We start from the raw sequence: 24,570 nt of genomic DNA, 5'->3' as shown, positions 1-24,570 counted from the left end.
TTCTACCTTCACATAAAAAAATAAGATCAATAAACCTAAAATACTTTACTACATATTTATTATAAAGCTCCAACTGATACAAATGCTCAATTTCAAAAAGACCCATAAATAAATTGGCATACATGAGAGTAAATGATGCCCTCATGGCCGTCCCTTTTATTTCATGAAATAATTCTCCATTAAATTCAAAATAGTTATTTGTTAAACTAAAATAAAGTAATTCAATCACATAATTCACTGAGGGACTATCCCCTAAAAACTCCTTCACACTTTCTATACCTACATGGTGACTTATATTTGTATATAAACTTTTAACGTCTATAGGCAACCAATAATTCTCAGTCTTCCATTCAATAGACTGTATTTTTTTTAAAAAAATCAAGAGTCACAGATATACAATTTAAGCTTTCTGTTTGTAATAAATATTTACACAACAATATTCCTATACTGTGCAAACAATTATTAGTAGCTGAAACTACTGGTTGACCTGGTGGGGAATAAAATCTAGCCATAGTACATCCTTGAGTAGAAAACTTTCTTTCAAAATCATCCTTAGAGAAGTAGCCAAGTCTATAACCTTTGTTAATTAAATCCTGAAATTGCAGTAGAGCCCTGCCATACTCAAAGATTGCTACCTTATTATAAACATTAATGTCATTTACATTTTCATCACACATCTTTTTATATTGTGTATAATGCATAATAACAATTCTGTGACCTTTATCAGCTGACTGAATTGCAAGGTCACATCACTTACTCATATTTTTTAGGGCTAACCATTCAGCTTTAAACTATAAGCAACATTGTCCTTAAACTTTAAAGCATCCAAACATATTTTTTTCAAAGTTAAAACCAATCATTGCTGAAAAATGCTTTATACTCTCATTTGTAAATTGGGGTACACAATCACTTTTACTGGAAATATTAGAGGTATCCAATAGACAGTATGCATTAATACTCTCATTTGTAAACTGGGGTACACAATCACTTTTACTGGAAATATTAGAGGTATCCAATAGACAGTATGCATTAAGCTCATCCTGAATAGAAGAAGCGCATGAAAAATAAACTTCACCATCACCACCACATTCAAATAGTACTAATACCTCATTCATTCCATGGCCATCACTTTGCTGTTTTGAAAAGAAATCAATTAAAAGCAATTTTCTCATAAAACAAAACATATCTGCTTTTAAAGCATGTATTCTCAGCAAAACTGCTGGCACAAATTTGAGTTCATAATTTAAAACAGACATCTCTCTATCAGATAAAGTCCATCCAGATAAGTTTAAAATGAAATTGTCATTATTAGTAGGACAGTATGTCTTTTGCCGCATCATAACGACATTGCTTCCAACTATTGTTTCCTTCCTGCTGACCACACTGAAAGTTATTTTGCATGTAACCTGGTTGCTGAGCAGCTGGTGGTGGGGGATATATGCTGTTTCTTCCTCTTCTTCCCATTCAGTAACACTTGCTTCAGAAGAAGCCAACAAAACTCCATGTTGTCTTTTTCTCTGACTTCCTGGGGAATGCCCACCCTTCTGGCATCTGTTCTTATTTGTTTTCACCCCAAAAGCTGAATCATTGTTATAGTCTTATATCTGTATTAATTTTCCTTGTTTTTGCTCAATCAATTTTTGTAAAAGTTCTGCAGTTTTTCATTAATCCCTCCTATCAGTTGCTCAAAACAGGAGGGAATCAATTGAGCAGACAAGGAGGAAAATAAAGATGAAGTGTCTGCCTTTAATAATTTCTGTTTCACCATGTCCTGTTTGATTAATATTTTCACCGACTCCGTTATGCAACAATGAGCTGCCACTTTCCACCTTTGCTCAAACACTTTATCCTCAGGGTCTAAAGGCTTAAATGGCAACAAAGGATTTTTGTAACTCCTAAGCCCTCTAGGAGAAAGCAGGGGTCTGGTCCTCTCTTAAATTCACACTACATCCAGGTATATAATCAGGTACTCTATCATTTCCCTGAGACACATACTGTCCCATCATGCTCGAACACACTACATCCAGGTATATAATCAGGTACTCTATCATTTCTCCGAGAGACATACTGTTCCATCATGCTCTGACACATCCAGGTATATAATCAGGTACTCTATCATTTCCCCAAGACACATACTCTCCCATCATGCTCGGACACACTACATCCAGGTATATAATCAAGTACTCTATCATTTCCCCGAGAGACGTACTGTCCCATCATGCTCGGACACACTACATCCAGGTATATAATCAGGTACTCTATCATTTCCCTGAGAGACGTACTCTCCCATCATGCTCAGAGTACTACTCATTCCTTCTTCTCTAAAGATCTTTGGCAGCTGGAAATCAGGATCACTTGCCATGAACTTTAACACACCACAATAAATAAAATAAAATAAAAATGCCACAATAAGGAGAAGAGGAAGTCCTCCTCAAGATTTTGAGGTAAAGAAAAAATGAGAGATGGTATGCATTTTGAAATTTGGGACTTTAGCACCTTTTGGCTTAAACCTTGAATGTAACTGGAAAGTATTTTTGTGATTATTTGTGCTTTTTCATTGCTGTTTTATTTAATGACTTACTTGAAGTGTTAATTGGTGATTTTCATAATGACATTTGTATATGAAGTGTTTTATCTCTTGAAGGTTTTTGAGCCGAGAAGCTAAGACAGTATTAAAGTTTTGGACAGACTTCCTCCTCTCTTTATTGTGGTATTTTCATTTATATTTTGCAGTGTGTACTGCTGCTGTAAAACAAACTTCCCATCCACATAAAACAAACTCCCCATCCACATAGAACAAAGTTCATCCCTGACCATTTTCAGGCACAACTTAGATCTAGGATTAGAAAACAGAAGATTTACCCCCAGGGCTGCCGCCCTGTACTACTAATGGACAGCGGCAGCTCTTAAATAGTTTATTCCATGCATAGTTACCTCAAAATATGTATAATATGATGATCCCAGTTATTGTCATTAGGAGTAATACAGAATTATCAAGCATGGGATGGGTGAGGCCAATCTCCAACCAAATGAGATAAGGTAAGGGAAATGATCAGGCTTAAAATGGCCTACAAGGGCAGCTACCCTAGTACTTATCAAGGAAACTATAAAATCATTAGATATTAGAACAGAAATCATAATGGCAATTCTCCTCCCCTTAATAATATACATGCTTAGGCATTTTCATAGGTTCATAGGAGGTTGCTAGGCTAATGGCCCTAGAGCCCTTACAAGCCTAGCCATATTTATCATGAGTTGTCCCAATTCTCAGTGGCTAGATGAGTGAAGGTTGCAGAGGTAGGGGTCTACAATAGTTAAAAATGACTTCCTCTGTCCAGGAGGGACATGGGTGACACCCCTGGAGTGAATTTGCAGTCACCCAGCCATTGATCTAGGTTGCATTTTAAGAGGGTCAGGGACAGGCACTGTTTCACATGAACTGGAAGCTTGTTCCAGAAAAGTGGCAGTCTGTGGGAGATGTATCTCTCTCTCCAGCATGACCTGTTCATGTCACAGGCTAGGTTAAGATCCTTGGAGTGAGTGAGAACAGGATGCATGGCTAAAATCAGTGTAACAGATGTGGGATGCTTTGTGTGGAAGGATAGCAGGAGCAGAATAAGTAAACAGATGATGAGAGTAGTGAACAGGAGGAGGGATATGAGGGAGTCAGATTTCAGGAAATACGCAGAGTGAACAGGAGGAGGGATATGAGGGAGTCAGATTTCAGGAAATACGCAGAGTGAACAGGAGGAGGGATATGATGGAGTCAGATTTCAGGAAATACGCAGCGTGAACAGGAGGAGGGATATGAGGGAGTCAGATTTCAGGAAATATGCAGAGTGAACAGGAGGAGGGATATGAGGGAGTCAGATTTCAGGAAATACGCAGAGTGAACAGGAGGAGGGATATGATGGAGTCAGATTTCAGGAAATATGCAGCGTGAACAGGAGGAGGGATATGAGGGTGTCAGATTTCAGGAAATACGCAGAGTGAACAGGAGGAGGGATATGAGGGAGTCAGATTTCAGGAAATACGCAGAGTGAACAGGAGGAGGGATATGAGGGAGTCAGATTTCAGGAAATACGCAGAGTGAACAGGAGGAGGGATATGAGGGAATCAGATTTCAGGAAATATGCAGAGTGAACAGGAGGAGGGATATGAGGGAGTCAGATTTCAGGAAATACGCAGAGTGAACAGGAGGAGGGATATGAGGGAGTCAGATTTCAGGAAATACACAGAGTGAACAGGAGGAGGGATATGAGGGAGTCAGATTTCAGGAAATACGCAGAGTGAACAGGAGGAGGGATATGAGGGAGTCAGATTTCAGGAAATACGCAGAGTGAACAGGAGGAGGGATATGAGGGAGTCAGATTTCAGGAAATACGCAGAGTGAACAGGAGGAGGGATATGAGGGAGTCAGATTTCAGGAAATATGCAGAGTGAACAGGAAGAGGGATATGAGGGAGTCAGATTTCAGGAAATACGCAGAATGAACAAGTAGAGGGATATGAGGGTGTCAGATTTCAGGAAATATGCAGAATGAACAGGAGGAGGGATATGAGGGAGTCAGATTTCAGGAAATACGCAGTGACTAATGTGATGCAGCAGATCAGCAAAATACAAGACCAAATGTTACAATGAAAAAGGAGGCACACAGAGTATGGCTAAGTATGATAAATCTGGTAAAAGCAACAGATGAGAAGGAATGGAATCCATGCACACTGGAGAGGAAGTGCTCTTTTGGAAGTAGAGGGACATAGGTTCATAGGTTAGTACTAAGCTAACTGTCCTTGCGAGCCATTTTTAAGCCTAGCCAATTATCCCTTGTGAGACTCAAACCCTGCACCTTGTGTTTGTAAGGCAAACATCTTAACCATTAGGCCACCCTCCCAAACCCCTATGTGATTGTATTAAGCATGAGCTTGTAGCATAGCATCAAGAATGGGAAAGAAGCTGAAGGTGTGACAGAGTGAGATAGATGAATTACACAAAGGATGTACTAGGTGGAGGATAACATAATGCATTCTGCTTTTTGGGATCTGCAGAACAAGATACAGAGAAGGAAAGTGGCCACTGTATAAGAATTAACCAGATCAGAAAGGATTAATATCACTCGTCTAGTCAGGATGAAGTAGACAAACATTGTGGGTTCTGTTCAAGCAGCTTTATTATGTAGAACCACATTAGAAATAAAGCTAAGTAACTTTAACATATATACAAACTAGACATCTCATGCAAAGATGTTCACATTCTGGCTGTACTCACAAAATGGCACTGAAGCTAGCACGTACTTGTTATTGATATGCAAGTTCCGGTCTTAGAAATGATTCTTAAAGATACAACATGCATGTTATTCTACAACCTCCCTCTTTGAGAAATGAGTCATGCAATATTGATGACATTGACTGGCATGCAGTTGATAGAAAATAATTTCATCATGCAATTATACAGAACTAGATACATATATACAATTATGTTCACGTCGCTGTACAAGTCACACTAGGTCTGGAAATATGACCAAATCTCTTTTGAATGTTCAACCTTCAGGACATCAGGAACACCATCAGAAATAGTACAGTCTGTATCACATGCACAATATTGCGATATTGGTTCTGATACAGGAAGATGATGTCTATTATTTCTCCTGTACACCACACCCTCAGATTTCACAAAACAGGATCTCGGCTCTGCACATATATTTATTACTTGACCGATCCGGTCAAAACCGTTTGCCGTTTGTATCCTCATTGTCTCTCCTTCTCTCAACAGACAAAGAAATCTGCTCAACTCAATTTGCCGTAGTTGGACTTCGGAAAGAATGCTTTCTAAATAATTGGTCTTTGATTACTTTGTTGTTTTTAGCTTTAGGCCTCAAAAAACTGGAGCCAATAAGCAATGTTCTTTTGGTTTGCCTGGATAGAAGTCTCTGAGCAGGTGAGCCAAGTATATCATCACGGGGTATGTCTCTGAGATTGAGTAAATTCAAAAAGACATCGGTATTATCATGCTTTAGGAATTGCTTTGCACTCTGTACTCCACCTTCAGCTAGTCTATTTGACTGTGGATATTATGGACTACTAGTAACGTACTAAGTCCCATTCTTTTACAAATGTCTGAAACAACTGACTGGTAAATTGGGTACCATTCTCAGAGATGAGCTTTTGTTGACTCCCATGGACTGAGAAATGACATTTCAACTTAGTAATAACAGTAGTGGAAGTTAGGTTAGGTAGTAGATCGATCTCAAACCAGTTTGAGTAAGAGTCTACCAGTACTAAGTAATGCTGATTGTTCTACTTGAATATGTCGGTAGCTACTGTTGACCAAGGTAGTTCAGGAACTTGACCTAGATGAAGTGGTTCTTTCTGCAAATGCAGTTTAGTACTATTGTATACTTAAGAAGAAAATACTTTATCAATATATTTTGCTAGAGAAGTCCAAAATACTAATCCTCTTGCCTTTCTTTTGATAGCTTTGGAACCTGAGTGACCACAATGCAAAATCTGAATGTATTCATGTTGTAAGGAAGCAGGAATAACAATTTTAGGACCTTTGAAAATAATGCCGCCTTCCATCAACATCTCATCTCTGTAAGGGAAGTAGGGTTGGACTTCTGGTGGTACACAAGATTGCTTTGATGGACATCCAACATTAATGTTGTGATTGAGCTTTTGCAAAACTGGATTAGTCTTTGTGTGATCTCTTAGCTCATCAAGTCTTGTGGTATAAAAATTATGCACTTCCGTGACATCAAAGTCAAAATTCTCTGTGTCAAGATGTTCCATTGTATTTATGGGCGATCTGGATAAGGTATCAGCCAGATAAAGAAGTTTGCCTATTGTATTGACCATTTTGAAGTTGTACTTTTGCAATTTGAGCATCATTCTTTGTAATTTCACTGGAGCAGAATGCATAAGCTTCTTTAAAATACTAACCAGAAGTCAATGATGATTTTCAATCTAAATATCTCGACCACAGATATAATCATGAAACTTGGAACATGCAAACACTATAACCAAAAGTTCTTTCTCAATCTGAGTATAATGCATTTCAGTTTGGGTAAGTGTTCTAGATGAATAGGCTACTGGTCTACCCTCTTGAAGAATGACTGCACCTAGACCAAATCCTGAAGCATCGCAAGAAAGAGTTACTGGTTTGTTGACATCATAGTATCTTTAATGTAGGCAGAGTAGCAATTTTCAGCTTGAGGTCTTCAAATGCTTTCTGGTAATGTTCCAGCCATGACCATGTAGCATTCTTGTGTGTTAGCTCTCTCAAAGGCAATGTCAACTCACTGAAGTCTGGTACAAACTTGCCTAAATAGTTGACCATACCAAGAAAATGTTGTAGTGCTTGTACATTATCGGGCACTGACATCTCAAGAATGGTTGCTTGCTTGGACGGGTCTGGTCTCAAGCCAATGCTAGTAAATAAATTAACTACATATGTAACTTCTGGTAGTCTGAATTTGTACTTCAGAGGATTGAAGCTTCAAGTTTACTTCACGTGCTCTGTCTATAACGTTCTTTAGGTTTCTGTCATGCTCTGCTTCTCCACTGCCTCCAAACAATAAATCATCTACTATTATGGCACAAGGATAACATGAAAATATTTGCTTCATTGCATGCTGGAAGACTTCACTTGCAGAATGTATTCCAAATGGCATTCTGATAAATCTGTATCGTCCAAATGGGGTACTGAATGTAGTCAGTAATGAAGAATTGTGATCCAGCATCACTATCGAAAATGAACTTTTTGCGTCTAAGATAGAAAAAATAGTGGCATTTGGTATTAGAGCTGCGACTTCCTTGACAGCACGCATAGGATGATGAGGTCTTTTTAATGTTTTGTTCAAATCTCTTGGGTCAGTGCATATTCTGATTTCATCTGAGCCTTTTCTGTGAGCTGCTACCATGGACGACACCCATTCGGTAGGTTCTGTAACTGGACAAATTACACTTTGCTACACTGAGGTATGACTTAATGCAGTTGAATTTGTCATTATGTAAGCTTTAAGATGAAATCTTTTAAACATTGTACATAGCATGGTTTTGGAATTATTGATGCAAATATGAACCAGCAATATTTACTCCTACAGGCGTCAGTAGGACTTAAGTACAGATGCACCTAGAGCCATCACTCACATGTAATGAGGGAGTATTTAAATACTGTGTATTTATGTTTCAATCCAATTGGACTAAAAGTTAACAAGGATGAGTGTGCAGTTCTTTATTGTGGGAAGCCTATGGATGAATTAAGAGTAAATTTGGGATCATTTAGGTTGCTAAACCAGTAAGAATATAAGGATTTATGAATTATTGTTAATAATAAACTTAAATTTATATCTAACACTCAAGTTAAAGTGCTAAAAGTATTCAGTTTAACTCTTAAAAACGTTCTTCAGGCAGTAGAGTTTCTAGCAAGAATGTGTAACATCCTATGTCCACCCTGTTAGTGAATATGTTTTGTATACATAATAAGACTAATCTCCTGAAACTGGAGAGTATACAAAGAAAATTTACTAAAGGAATTAATGGGTGTAGAGATGTTAGATCATTCAAGATTAGACAGCTTGGGTCCTGATACCATTAGTTATAGATACCCAAGGGGAAAACTGTGTCTGGTTTATCATGGATTATGTAATGAAGAATATTCTGTCTTATTAAACTTAGAACTTCAAAGACTACTGGAGCAGCAGGTTACACTTGTAAAATACAAGAGTCCAGGGTGGCCTTAAGAGTAGGGTACTTAATCTATGGTTTGTTAGTGGAACAGAGTACCACTTTGTATTCATCAATCTTCATCTGTAAAAGATTTTAAAATTTAATTGGATTATTGGATGGAGACTGCGATCTGATTAGCCAATTGTCCTAAACGCAAGAGGCAGTGAACTACTGAACAACTGAACTGCATTGTTTGTCTTAATATTTAATTAAATATTTATTCACTTTTAGCCCTGTGATTGGTTGTTCTATTATACATGTATCATTGGTATTTAATATCAGGGAAGAGGCTTATTTCTACTGTATGCTTATGAGCTGTGGCGTCCATGTCCACTTAGCTGGATCATTTAAGCCTACTGACAGTGAATATACTAATGTGTAAATTTCATATCTCGCTTACTTAATAGCAGCAGAGAGCTGGAGGTCCATTACATATCCAGGGTGGTAGCAGTACTATCATGCCAAGAAGAAAGTTCATAGGTAGGTACTAGGCTATTGGCCCAAGGGCCTACATAAGCCTAGCCAGCAAGGTTCCATAGCTTATGCCACCCAAGAATGTTATTTTCCTGTGCCACTCTCCAGCAGAGACACAGAAGTGATCCCCAGGGTGTATTTCCTATTTCCCATCCACTCATCAAGATTTTCCTTGAAGAGTGCTAATAAAGAACTTTGCTTGACATAGATGGGTAGCTTGTTCCAGAGTATAGGAAGTCTCTGGGACAGGAATCTATCCCTCCAGCATGTCCTGTTTATTGTGGTGACAAGGTTTGGGTCCCTAGAGCATGTAGCTCGGAGGGATTGGGATTTCTTTAGGTGTAGCATGTCCAACAGCTCTGGGTCTGACATAGCTTTATATGTTAGGCAGAGATCACCTCGGAGTAGGCAATATGCTATGGAGTAAAGCTGGAGTTTTTTGAGGTGGTCAGTGGAGGGCATTTGTTTGAGGCCAATAATCCTCTTTATGAGGTACTTCTGTGGCCTTTCCAGCTGCTGCAGATGTCTTGTGAGGTACATTCCAAAAGGGGCGTTGTACTTTATAATGGGTCTAATGAGTGATGAGTAGAGGGGAACATGACCTCTTTTTTCCTGGATGAGAACCTTTTTATGATGAAGTGTGCCATGTAGAAGGACTTCCTGACTACTGTGGTGATGTGACTATCAAAGGAGAGACTACTGTCCACCTGGGTCCCAAGGTCTCTTATCACGCATTTGGTGTTAAGTAGATTGCTGCCTGTGTGGTAGTTCATGGGTGCAGAGTTTTTACCAAAGGGGATGACACTGCACTTTTTAGCATTGAGCTTGAGGCCATGGCTCTGGCATCAGGCATCTGTCTCAGTGAGGCGCTTCTGTAGGATGTCCACATCATTTGGGGACTTGACTATGTCTCCTGGTTTGCAGTCATCTGTGAACTTCATTAGCCAGAGGCCTTCTGTGTTAGCCTGTACTTCAGAGAAGTAGATACCAAACAGGAGAGGTCCCAGGACAGAACCCTGTGGTACTCCACTTGTCACTGCTTTGAGGTCAGATTTGGAGTCTGCAACTTTTACAGTGTGGGTTCAGTCAGTGAGCCAGTTGGCAACCCATCTTGTGATGTAGGGATTTATACCTAGTTTAGTGAGATTAGCTATAATTCCTAAATGGGGGATGGTGTTGAAAGCCTTGGCAAGGTCAAGATAGGCTGAGTGAACCACCTTACCGTCATCCACGGCTTTGGTGACTGCCTCAAAGAAGTCACTCAGGTTCAAGAGGCATGATCTGCCTTTCACAAATCCGAACTGGGTGGGATCCAGAGTTTGGAGGTTACCAATGTCTTTGTTTATGAGTTCCATGATGATACGTTCCATGGCCTTGCAGACCAGGCTCGTCAGGCTAATAGGTCGATAGTTCCTGGGATCAGTGGCGACTTCCCCTTTGTGGAGTGGGATAACTGTTGCTGTGCACCATTCAGTGGGCACAAAGCCTGATGCAAGGCTATTACTGAACATGGTGCTTAAGTGGGGAGCCAGTTCATTCTGAAGTTCGTGTAAAACGGATGTTGTCAAGTCCCATGGATGCTGTGTTTTTGGCTTTAGAGAGTGCAGCTTTAGTTGTGATTACAGGGACTTTGCATTCTTCCTGTATAGATATGGGCCCTTTTTGGGGTGAGAGGGTGGTAAAGTTAGCACTGAACCTATCTGCCAGGATGTTGGAAATATCAGTTGGTTCTGTAATTTTCGTGCCTTTGTAATGTAGCTCAGAGGAGATGTGGGTGTTGCCATCTAGATTCTTGACATAGCTATAGAACGCTTTGTGGTTGTCCTTGGATTTACTGGCAATTTTGTTTTTGTAGCTAGCTTTGGAGGATCTTATAAGGGATCTCAGCTTCTTACTGAGGCTGACCAGGGAGCTCCTCCACTCATGGGATTTTACTCTCTTTTGCAACAGTTTCTTCCTTCTGTTGTACAGTTTGTTTATGGCAGGGGACCACCAGATTGGCTTCCTTTTTTTGGAGGATAGTGTCTTGGTTCTGTTTGGGAAAGCATGATCCATGCACTTGTGTAAGTGCTTATAGAGTGCATTTGTGTAGGATTCAGCAGTTGTAACTGTATTGTCCATCTGCATGGGTGTAATGAAGTTCACCACTTCTGTCTTAAGAAGCATGAAGTTGGCTTTGGAGAACTTTTTTTACTGTGGTTTCCTTGATGGGGGGTGGGGCGGGATGTGGATATCAAGTGTGATAAGCTTATGGTCAGATCGGACCAATGAGGAGTTGACTTCAGGTGTGGAAAACCGGTCACTCATGTTGGTAATGACTTGGTCTAGGATATTGTGGCCCCTGGTGGGGATGTGGATAAGTTGATCCAGGGCATTGGAGTTTATGAATTCCAGAAAGCGTTGAGCTAAGGAGTTGATACATGAGTAGTTTTCCCAGTTGATGGTGGGGTAGTTGAAGTTGCCCATTATTAGGGTGTTTGGTTGAACACTAATATTTTCCAGTACATCAAGAAAAGAGGAGTGGGAATCCTGGGGCATGGTGGAGGATCTGTAGCAAGCTACAATGGGGAATTGGCAAATATTGCTAGGCTTTCCCTTGAAATTGTGTGCAAGAGAAAATCCTGGTTGTCCCAGTCCTATATAGGTTTTGGATTATTTCAGAAAATACTTTATTAATATTGGGATGACGTGTATTTACTAGGAGAAGAATGCATTTGAGCAGATTTTTGATGTTAGAATATGAATGCTAAAAATCCATGCAGCTCACATCTGTAGCCGCTTTCTGATGTACTACCCAGGTTTTGTTGCAAAGGACTCTGTTATGTTGTTATTACACACAACAGAATATGCAAAAACACATTTCAGTCCCCATAGCTTCATTTAAATTATTTCTTCTTTGGTTTGTCCTCTCCTGCTAATTATACTAGGATGATATATTAGAGCCCATCATGGATAGCAGAATGATTATTTTAACTAGCACCAGGGTTACCATAGGAATATAAGGTTCTATACACCATGTTTCCCTACAAAGAGAAGGAAGAGTCCCAGTTTAACCAGTTTAAAGCACCAACCAATGAAGGAAAATGTCTACAAACTTCAATAAATCTCAAATGCCAATTGGACTGGAGACAAATGGTTTAATAAGTACTTGCATTACAGTAATTCTGTAGGAACTTCATCAGAACTGGAAAGCCAACAGCAAAGAGCTGCTTGTGGGTCTACTCTAATTACAGAAATACAACTTACCCAAATCTCACTAGATGGAGACAACACTGAATATTCACTTAAATGAACGTTCACATCACTGGAATTTTAAATAGGGAAAGGAGGTAGATGGCCAACATGGGGAAATTTGCCCTTTTCTCCACTATAGTCCGATCTTGGAGTTGGTATATGTAGTCAGGAGGGTGGGGGGCACAACCACTCACATTGGAGGGGTGCAAAGGCCCCCATCTAGGTGGGTTAGTTTGGTGTGCTTGTTGTTGAATATTGGCCAACTGCCTCCATTTCCAGTTTAAAATTCTGTTGATGTGAACGTTCGTTTAAGTGATTGTTTGGTGGTGTTGTCTCGATCTAGTGAGATTCGGGCAAGTGGTATTTCGGCAATTAGAAGTAGACCCCTGCTTATATAAGCTTTAAAAAATCATGCGACTCTTAAAGCCATATGACTAACATTTATAAAAATGAAGAAAAATGTTTTTATTCTAATGTAAATGTACATGTACAAATGGTAAAATGAACTAGAAATACCTTGAGAGTCATTAAAAATCCTTTATTTAACTGGAAGGGAATACATATTGTATATTGATTTCAGTTTAAGCCTGGTTGGTTGTCTGTAGCTAATAAAAATGGTTAATATAGCTCCTTAATGTCCACGTGTTAAGGCCAATCCCAGCTGAAGATCTGGGATGACATGACAGCAGAGAGTAAACAGGTTTTTAAATCAGTATAAAAAGTACCACGTTTGGATAATACATTTGATATATCTTTTTATTTTATAGCATGTAACTTGCAATATAAACCTCACTGCAGGACAAAATGTGAATTTGCCTCAGTCATAGTTATATTAATGAGGGGGCATATATAAAACTGAGCCATTTGCATAGAATCTTGTGCTACAAATTCACATATTTGTCAGTCCATCAATATGATTTGCAGTGCAAGTTAACTGAATTGTGAGAGCTTCTATGTGGGTAAAACCAAACAGAAGCTATATCACAGAATATATGTACAATTACATGCCATAAAATTCATGACATGCATTTCATCCTGTAGCTGTTGTACCTTCCCTACCCCTCTGTTCATTGTGCCTGCATGGCAATTTGCATGGGTTTCTTTCCAGCATGACCCCCCCCACCCCTACCTGGGATTAACTGCATAAAGCAATTTCTACCTTCTCCACTGAAGCTGGCTATCTTAACTAAGTAAAACCTCTGGGAAGAAAGAACCTGACTCCCTCCAGCTTTTTTATTGTAATAGGTGAATTACAATTTAGTTTTTGTAAACTGTTGAGGCTTAAAGGTGTATGCACAACAACAGTGAAGGGATCCAGCCAATTGCCACTAGATTGGGCTACAATACTTTGAAACAGCCTTACACTCACACAGTGTTCCAGTCCCAAGCATTTACTTTTTAATTTGGTAAAGTTTTGTTTCTAGGCTGTCCCCACAGTAATTTTACTCCCTCCATATTGACTAAATTTGCTAGTTTACCCCTAGGATCCTATTAAAATTAGTCTGAAAATTGGTGTAAAAATAAAACAAATTAAAATACAGCCAATCATGCAAACCAAAAGCCCAAGGTAACTCTCGGAGTCAGTGTTAGCCCCGCTGCGCTACGGCTTGCTCAGCTCCCCTCCCTGCCCCCAAATCACACCCGCCCCCACTAGTGCTACATTTAAACTAGACATTGCCACTCCCTGCCACTCCCCTCCTGCTAAGTACCAATCAGCACCTCATACATCAGTGAACAACCCTCCCCCTTATCTCATTTCCTTCTCTCCCATTCTTCCACACCCTGTTAGCACAGTCAGCCATCAAAATATGGCCCGCTCCCCCTAACAAAATGCAAACAAGCAAAAAAACACTAATTACCCAAATGCCTATACTGTTTCTATTTTACCATCTCACTGCCTATGAACAAACACTTGACCATAGTATTCACTACCCAAATGGTCAAACAGACACCCGTGACTTCACACATAACAACAAACACTTTACCATCCCCAGCACACCAAATATACCACCCTCTATAAAATACCACCCCTGTACAGCTAGAAAAAGATGATCCTAAAGACAAAGACTATATAAAACTTATAAACAAACTCCTAAAGCTCAGAATATCCTGTCACTATAACCTTATAACACATGGAGACATTCATCCCAACCCTGACCAACCCACACCCAATAACCTCCACTCCCCTACCACAACCCCCACAGTCAAGCTACCCATGAATACTCCCACTAGTTCCCTCCTAGCATTTCACCTAAATATTAGAAGTATTAACAATAAGATTTCCAACCTACATGCCCTCCTAGCAACCCACTCCCCAAACATTATGTGTCTTACGGAAGCCTGGCTAAAACCCAGTATTACTGACAATGGGAGACTACCTCCAGGATACAATATTCACAGGTTAGACCGTGCTACAAGGAAAGGATGTGGGATAGCAGTCCAATAGAGACACCATTCAACCTCCCCAGTTCAGTAATGCAGAACTCCTTATAACCAAGCTACAGATGAACCAAAACAAACACTTGAACATTGTCTGTGCATACATTCCACCAGGTAACAACCTAAATACCCTAGAAGATATCCTTTACTGGTTATTCACTAGCTATCCCCAAGAAACCATAGTTCTTGGTGACTTTAACACCAACTGGCACCCGTGCTCCTCCAACCCCCCCCCCCTCACCCATATAAACTTATCTGGGTTTAAACAGACCATAACCTCTCCCACTAGGATAAACAAACCAACCAACAAGGAAAGTATCCTAGACTGGATCCTAGTCAATAACCAACCCCAACTTTACACAGCTGGTACTCTCACTGATGACCTCAGCGACCATTGTCTAACCTATATCATAAAACATAAGGCAGGAAACCCTCACCAGCCCAAATATAAAACAGTTAGAAACAGGAAAAACTTTGACGCTGCTATATTCCAAAACAAATTAAAAGCAGTTGACTGGTCAAAACTAAAAACTCTAACATTAGAGGAGGCGATAGATCCCTTTAACACTAAATTCCTAAGTATCCTTGATTCCCATGCTCCAGCACATACAACAAAAACTAGTACAGCACCATGGATCACAAAAGATACCAAAGCTAAAATCAAAACTAGAAACAGAGCCTGGGCCAGCTGGAGAACAACCAAAGCCCCACTTGACCATCTAAAATATCGTCAACTCAGGAAATCTATTTTACTGGATAAAAAAAAGCTTCTATCAAAATCTCCTACAAAACACCATAACAGCCCTCAAAAGTTCTGGGCAAGCTTAAATCAACTACTTCATCCAGGTCATTCCACCACTCCAACCCCGGCTAACTACACCCATGGTTCCCCAGAGACCATAGCTAGTGCCTTTAATAACTTTTTCACTGAAACAATCCAATCCCTAGCAAATCAACTAAGCCCCTCTAACTTAAACCACACACCTAAGCTACCCAATAATCACCTCGAATTTAGCTTCCAAACAATATCCACTAGTTTTATTAAAACACTAAAAAAACTAAAACCTACCACCTTCGCTGCTGACCTCCTCCCTGCAGAGTACCTACAAATAGCTGCAGATGGCATTGCATATCCCATATCTATCCTCATCAACAGAACCATATCGGAAAATGCAATCCCCTCCCTCTGGAATATATCACACCATCCCACTCCATAAAGGTGGTAGCTCCTCAGACATATCCAGCTATAGACCCATTGCCATTCTTTCCCCACTAGCCAAAATAATGAAGAAATGTGTACACAAGCAACTAATGCAATACCTTACACAGAATAACTTACTATCCAACTCACAGCATGGTTTCAGGCCATACCACAGCAGCACCTCAGCCCTGCTTTCCTTTACCACTGCCATAAACCAAAACAGGAATGACAATAGGCTAACCTCCACCTTCTTTCTTGACCCATCAAAGGCATTTGACATGGTCAACCATGAACTTCTCATTCTTTCACTAAAATCTGTTTCCCTCAACAAGTCCGCTATCCAGTGGTTCCAGTCCTACCTAGACAACAGGCAGTACTGTGGCAGGGCAAACTCTCCAGTCAGCTACCTCTCACACTTGGTGTCCATCAAGGGTCTGTACTAAGTCCACTACTCTTCTATATTTTTATCAACAACCTTCACACTGCTATCCCTAAAGCTACCTGCATTCAATACGCAGATGATTCCACTCTGATCTGCTCAGCCACCTCCCCATCTGAACTGCAAACCTTAACCCAAAATACATTTAACACTATCGAAAACTGGCTCACCAACCAACACCTACTTCTGAACCCCAATAAAACTAAACTTCTACTGTTCTCTCCCACTAGTAGATCCACCACACTTTCATTCTCTGTCACATCTAACAATGGTACCACTATTTCCCCAGATCATCACACCAAACTGCTAGGGTTATCATAGACAATAATCTCAAATTTGACCTACAGGTCAACAAAACCATACAGACCACCAATAAGAAGCTTGGATCACTGTATAGAAACACAACATTTTTAACCCCATTGGCTAGGACTGCAATCGCCAGATCACACCTACTCTCTACTCTTTTATATGCCTCACCTGTACTCTCAAACCTCAACAAATCTGAACTAGGTAGGCTGTCCCATAGCTACAATCATATTGTCAGATTTACCACTGGTTCCACCTGTAGAACCCAACACTGCCAGAACCTTAAACAACTAGAGTGGCTAGAACTGAACAGCTTAATTCAATTCAATCAACTCTTAATAGTGCTCAAAATTTTGTACCACCTTGAGCATACCCCCTCACTTAAAAATATTATCAAGCCATATAGCAGCCTGAGATCCCTACTTTCAGCCAATAAACTACTGGTCCAAACCCACAAAGCTAATAACTCTGCTGGTGAATCCTTGTTTGCCAACTCCGTTGGCAAAACCTGGAATTCATTGCTAAACTATATAACCCTACAATCCTTCATAAGTCTCTTAAAAAAAAAACTCAAAACAGTATCTCAAAGTGAATTGGCTATGGCCATGTACCAACTCTGATTTAGTTATAAACTGAAAGCATATTCTGTAATTATCATAACTTGTAACTACGTCACCAAGCTCTGCTTCCAATCTGATGTCTCCTACTTTTAATTGTGTCTGTCCATGAGAATTGTGAGTCCCTACTAGGGAACACTCCTAAGCCATTTTATATAATCACTTTGTCTATGTGGAGCTTTTCTCCCCGGGCCTCCACTGAAAATGAACATGTATCCAGTCGGACTATCTCGGTAAACAAATGTACAATAAATAAATAAAATAAAATAAAATCCAAAGACATTTCTCATGCATTACACAAAAATATACTATGTTAGCAAATGGCAGCAGTAGTATAGGTGGTTTGGAAGTAAAGTATACTGACTCGTAAGAATCTTTGATGTTAATTATCATGTCTGGGGTTGCATCATTTCATGCTGGTTTGCAAGGCCTTAGTTATTTAAGGCTAAAATGTTGAAGCATTTTCTTTAATTGATTGGCTGTTAGATAAATTATTTAATTGACAAGTTGCTGGGCCTGAAGTAATTATACAGAAATCCCCAGGTAACTGTATTGTGAGGGATTCTCTTGGGTAGCATAGCTGTGAAAAGTTGCTGCATGACAGGAATGAAGGGGACCATATGTAACCAGTACAGGTGAGCATGGGGTCCTAACAGCAGATGACATGGCAGGAATAAAGGGGGCCATATGCAAACAGTACAGATGAGCATGGAGTCCTAACAGCAGGTGCCATGGCAGGAATGAAGGGGACCATATGTAAACAGTAGAGATGAGCATGGGGTCCTAACACCGGGTGACATGGTAGGAATGAAGGGGACCATATGTAAACAGTACAGATGAGCATGGGGTCCTAACACCGGGTGACATGGCAGGAATGAAGGGGACCATATGTAAACAGTACAGATGAGCATGGGGTCCTAACAGCAGGTGAGCACAGATCCATTTAAAAGCTTGATTAGCTGTGGATTTGTACTGTAAGTTGGGCAGTGCTCGTGTGCTCGTGGAAGTGCTATTGTGAACAATTAGCACTGCAGCGCCATCACTTGTAGGTCCTTGTAGACCCTGTTCTGATATCACTGTACCTGTAACTGGATCAAATGAGGAAGGAAAATATTATCTTTAAGCTTTGCTAATGGCTGTTATGTAAGGTGTTTCAGTAATGTCCCAGCATTCCAGAGCTGCGCATTGGTTAATTATACTGCACATGTTCAGACAGGCAATTCTGACAACTTTAATTAGGTACTGACTGTTGTTATTGTTAGTGTGACCTCAGGGTCCAGGATTTAAGTGTATGCCACCAGAGAAGCAATTTTTTACAAGGAAGCAATAGAGTTAAGCTAACAATCCTGTCAAATGAGTTTTCAGTTTGAAATAATATTGCAGAATACTTATATGTATGCAGACATCCCCCTTTGAAAAATTTAGTTTACAGGCATGATCTATAAGTAAGGTTAACTGGAGTTTTCCTGTTATTGTTTGAGGTTTATCATTTGGCAAATGGGTTTGAAAAATGAACAAGGAAAGTTATCAGAGAGATACGGGCAGGCTAGTAATTGCATGAAGAGGAGAAGAAGAGTTGAACACAAGCTTTTAAAGCTTGACATGGTGAAAGGTGCAGTCGAAAAGCGAGTCATCGTGGTTAGGCAACCTTGGAGGTAATCAAAGGAGAAAGGAAGAGAAATCAGAAGTTTGGGTCAAGAGTTTTGGGAAAGAAGTAAATAAGGTTTTTATTCTTAGGTTCATAGTTGATTACTAGGCTAATGGCCATTACAAGCCTAGCCAGATTTCCTCAGATTTTATCCAATTTTCTCTCACTAGAGGAAAGAAGATAAGGGTCAGCAAGGAGGGTTTTGACAATTTTTGCAGACTGCTTCTGTCCATAATGGACATGGGCAGCACTCCGACAGTGACTCTGCACTTAAACATGGTCAGCCAAGGGCTCTGCTTCAAGTGAATATGAAGCCTATTGATCAGTGGCAGTGAAAAACATTGAGCAGCCTGCCTGCCCCTGTGGGAGTGGTTACTGACTTGAAACTTTTGTTTATTTTTGCATTTATTCCCAAATTCAAAACTTCCTCTCTTCTTCTCTCTCTCCTGGCCCTCGTGGTTTGGCATCTTTTTTTTTCAGTTTTTGTTTGTGTGTGAAGCACACACCAAGAGGAGAAAAACGCTGAGAGAAGAAAAGGAGCCACTTTTGAGACATAGATTTATTATTTTTTTTTTCTTTGTTGTTGTTAAATTTACCTAGAGCTGTTTACTTAATGATTTTCCTGTTTGTTTTTTAAAATTTTTTTGCATTTATCTTGCTTTTTATCTTCTTCTTTTGGCACTCTGGTCATTTTACTTACTGCAACAAATTTGTTATATGTTGTTGATACCTGTTAACCTCTAAAAAAAAAAAAAAAAAAAAAACAAATCTTGCTTTTTTTTTTTTATTGAGATTTAAAAAGTTCAGTTACAGGCTTGCTGTTCTCTGAACTGTTTATAAGTTTGAGAGACCATTTTTTTTGGGCTAAAGGAAAGTCTCTCTGTTGATCAGTGGCAGTGAAAAACATTGAGCAGCCTGCCTGCCCCTGTGGGAGTGGTTACTGATTTGAAACTGTAGTTTTATTGGCCATTTTGGGTCAATTCCAAAACTCCTTCATCTTCCTCTCTTAAAACCCTCTTTTGCATGGTTTTGCGTGGTTTTGAGCATAGCGCAACAATGGGCAGCGCCGCCTAATTGGGTTTAAACTATTCCTGGCTCCACAAAGTCTGCTCTTCACTTTTTCCCTTAGAACTGCTCTATCTCTCAATTTAAACACCATATTCTCATTCTAAGGCCCTTCACTGGTCCAATTAGGTAATCCTACAAGTTAGCAGTATTAAACCATAAGCACTACTTACTCTTATACTCTCTACGATTACCTTGTCCTCTATTGGTCCATCTTAAATTCAGTTTCCCTATTACTCTAGCATGTCCAAAGGTCAGTCAATGGTTTCCTCTCCAGTCCAGCTGGTGAATCTGGGAATTTTGAGGCAATGTTACAACTGTCTCATGTACACAGACAACCCTCTCCTCCTCCAAACAGGTTCAAATATATGTGAGAGATGCAACTATTTAGCCAAACTGGAGGCTGAGCTCTCTCATCTCAAAACTGGTGTAACCAGTCAGGAGGAGAAGGTAACCTCACACAACACAATTCCAGTATCACATAGTCCCACCACATCAGCGAACCAAACACATAAATACACAAAAACATACTCAGAGGCTCTAAATAAAAATCTACCTAAGCAACAGAGACCTCCAAAGCAGACATCCAAGCAAACGCTGCCTCAAAACAAAACACACTCAACACACAACCCACAAAGTCAGTGTGCCAAGCAGCCACAGCCCTTAAGGCTGAATAACACACCTGATACTCTTGTTATAGGTGACTATTGTCAGACACAGTGACGTCCCACTCACCAGGCTGAATAAAGAGAAGGTCACGGTGAGCTGCCTGTCGGGTGCTAGGATCCGACACATAACTCAAGCACTCAGGTCACTCCAAAGCAAATACAAATATGACTCAGTCATTGTACATGCTGGTGTGAATGACCTGAGACATACCTCCCTAGACTACATGAAAAGAGACATAGAGGAGCTCTCTGATCATGTAGCCCAGGCTGGTATGACCCTGACCTTGAGCAGCATCTTACCCTCACCTAGAATGATGCCACAGTACAAAGACAAAATGATCGATTTTAACAATTGGCTAAAATTTTGGTGTCATTCAAAGGGGATCCAGTGTCTGTCAGCCTGCCATGGCATGCTCGACAAGCCATGTTGCTTCGCTAGGGACGGCTTGCACCTGTCACCACTGGGATTTCAGATATTGGCAAAGGCTCTTGCCACCCCCATAGTGCCTTTTTTAGGCAAGGCTCAAAAGTCAAACCCACCCCCATAGACAGCACAAGGAACAAGAAACTAAGGGTAATGCTGCTAAACACCAGAAGTCTTAACCTCAAGATGCACGCACTCGAAGCTCTCCTCAGTATGGAGAACATCGATATCTGTGCAGTGACAGAAACCTGGTTCAAGGCTCCAGAGAGCACCCCAGCACTACCAGGCTATACCTCATATCATGCTTTTCGGCCCCAAAACCTGGACTGAACCACAAAAGGAGGGGGAGTTTCCATATTTATCAAGGATATCCACACCTCCAGGTTAGTGGCATTGCACAAAGTATTGGAGACCATCCATGTGCAACTAACAGTGGGCAAGACTGCTTTTCAGTTTATAGCATCCTACAGACCACCCTCTCAAAGTCAGGAATCCCATTTGGCTTTCCTGAAAATATTGGAGAACATGAAGATCTCTCCAACACCATTATATTGGGCGACTTCAACTACCCAAACATTGACTGGGAGCACTACTCAAGCCCCAGCACCTTAGCCCAAAGATTCCTGGAAATTATAAACTCAAATGCTATGGAACAACTAGTCACCACTCCCACAAGAGGGGACAACATACTAGACCTGATCATTATCAACATGGGGACTCTATGCTCCACACCAGAAGTATATCCCTCATTGTAAGATCAGACCATAAATTAATTTCACTGGATGTCCACATCCCGACCCCACCCTCAGCCCAGAAAACCACAGTGAAAAACTTCTCAAAAGCGAACTTCTCACTTCTCAAAACCGAAGTGGAATCCTTCAAGGCCCCAGGGCCAGTGGAAACTACAGCCCAAACTGCAGAATCCTATATAAATACATTCTACGGACATCTCCAGGAATGCATGGATCATGCTATCCCAAACAAAACCAAGACCCAATCATCCAAAGGCAGGCATCCAGTCTGGTGGACCCCTGCCATAAATAAACTGTACAACAGAAGGAGGAAGCTACTACATGATAGAGCAAAATCCCTAATAGGGAAGGCATCTCTGATCAGTACTAGCAAAAATTACGATCCCTCATAAAATCCTCCAAGGCCAGCTTCGAGAGAAAAATTGCACAGGACACCAAAGACAATCATAAGGCTTTTTCAGTTATGTTAGAAACCTGGGATGCAACTCCCAGACTTGTTCTGAGTTGATTCTAAATGACAAAAAATACACTGAACCCACAGACATCACCAATATCCTGGCAGACAGGTTCAGTGCAAACTTCTCCACCCCCCCCCAAAAGAGCAAGTATCTATCCCGGCAGAGGGCTGCCTCCCAAACATCTCAGATGCTCAGGTGAAGGCTGCCCTCTCCAAAGCAAAAAACACTGCTTCCATGGGACCAGATGGCATCCCAGGTTGTGTCCTACATGAACTACAAGAGGAACTAATCCCTCAAATAAAACAGCTATACAATCTCAGCCTCACTACAGGATATGTGCCCACAGAATGGCGTACAGCAACAGTGGTCCCACTCCACAAAGGTGGAGCCTCTACAGACCCTGGAAACTATCACCCCATAAGCCTGACTAACTTAGTCTGCAAGGCTATGGAGAGGATCATCATGGAGCTCATAAACAAAGACATTGGGGACCTACAGACACTAGATCCTACCCAGTTTGGCTTTGTCAAGGGCAGATCCTGCCTTTTGAACCTGGTTGACTTCTTTGAAACAGTCACCAAAGCCATAGATGAAGGGAAGGTAGTCCACACAGCTTATCTGGACCTTGCAAAGGCATTTGACACAATACCCCACTCGGGCATCATAGATAAGCTATCCAGCTTAAATATAAACCCCTATGTCACAAGATGGGTCGCAAACTGGCTCAAAGACAGAACCCACAGAGTGAGAGTTGCTGGAGCCATGTCAGACTTGAAACCGGTCACAAGTGGCATCCCACAGGGTTCTGTCCTGGGACCACTCTTGTTCGGTATATACTTTTCTGAGGTACAGGCAAACGTGGGAGGACTATGGCTCACCAAGTTCGCAGATGACTGCAAACTGGGCACCATAATCAACTCTCCAGCTGACACAAACATCCTTCAAAAAGGTCTCACAGAGACAGATAACTGGTGCCAGCGCCATGGTTTAAAGCTAAATGCCAAAAAATGTATAGTCATACCCTTTGGCAAAAACAATGTGCCCACAAATTACCACATAGGCAGAAACCCATCAAGTACAGAGAAAGTTATTAGGGACCTGGGGACCCAAGTTGATAGCAATCTCTCCATTGAAAACCACATTGCCAAAGTGGTTAGAAAGACCTTCTACATAGCCCACCTCATCATGAAGGGTTTCACATCTAGATCAAGAGAGGTAATTGTGCCCCTTTATTCATCCCTCATCAGGCCCATCATAGAATACAATGCCCCTTTTGGGATGTACCTTACCCGACACCTGCAGCAATTAGAAAGACCCCAAAAGTATCTCACCAAGAGGATCAAGGGTCTCAAACAGCTCTACTCAGTTGCATACCGCCTACTTCGAGACGATCTATGCCTGACATACAAAGCTATGTCAAATCCAGAATTAATGGACATGCTCCACCTCAGTAAATCTAAATCCCTTAGAGCCACACGCTTGAGGGACTTGAACCTCAGCACAGAAATAAATAGAACTTGTTGGAGGGACAGGTTCATAACCCAGAGGCTCCCTTCACTCTGGAATAGAATCCCAGTTCATGTGAGGCAGAGCACCTCACTGAATCTCTTCAAGAAGAATCTCGATAAGTGGATGGGGGATCATAGGTTTGTCCCAGGGATTACTCCCGTGTCACTATTAGACAGAGGCACAGTAAACTAAACCTTAAAAAGGGCACAGTATACTCAAATCAAGGGGTGGCGTAAGCCATACAGAATCGGGCTAGGCTTATAATTGCCCCAGGGCAGATAGCCTAGTATGAACCTATGAACCTATGAACCTATTCCAGAGGAGGGCCATCTCTGGGACACATCTGTCCAGCACGATCTACTCATGTTGGACATCAGGTTTAGATCCTTACAGTGGGCAACCCTTGAGCAGTTAGTTTTGCAAAAATGTAGCATTTACGCACTGCCTTTTCGGTCAGCTATAGATCACTCCTCAATAATTGGTAGGAAATTGAATGCAGTGACAGGACTTTTAATCGCTCTGCATAAGACATGTTGGTTATACCCTGTATTTTTTTGGTAAGAAACCTCAGAACACATCAACTATTGCAGGTCCCCAAAGAGGTACATGCCAA

This window comes from Protopterus annectens, chromosome 13.part0 (assembly GCF_019279795.1).
Source record: "Protopterus annectens isolate FY-2018-M chromosome 13.part0, PAN1.0, whole genome shotgun sequence".
Classification (NCBI taxonomy): domain Eukaryota; kingdom Metazoa; phylum Chordata; order Ceratodontiformes; family Protopteridae; genus Protopterus; species Protopterus annectens.
The sequence above is the reverse complement of the archived record's forward strand: the minus strand, read 5'-3'. Positions refer to the sequence as shown.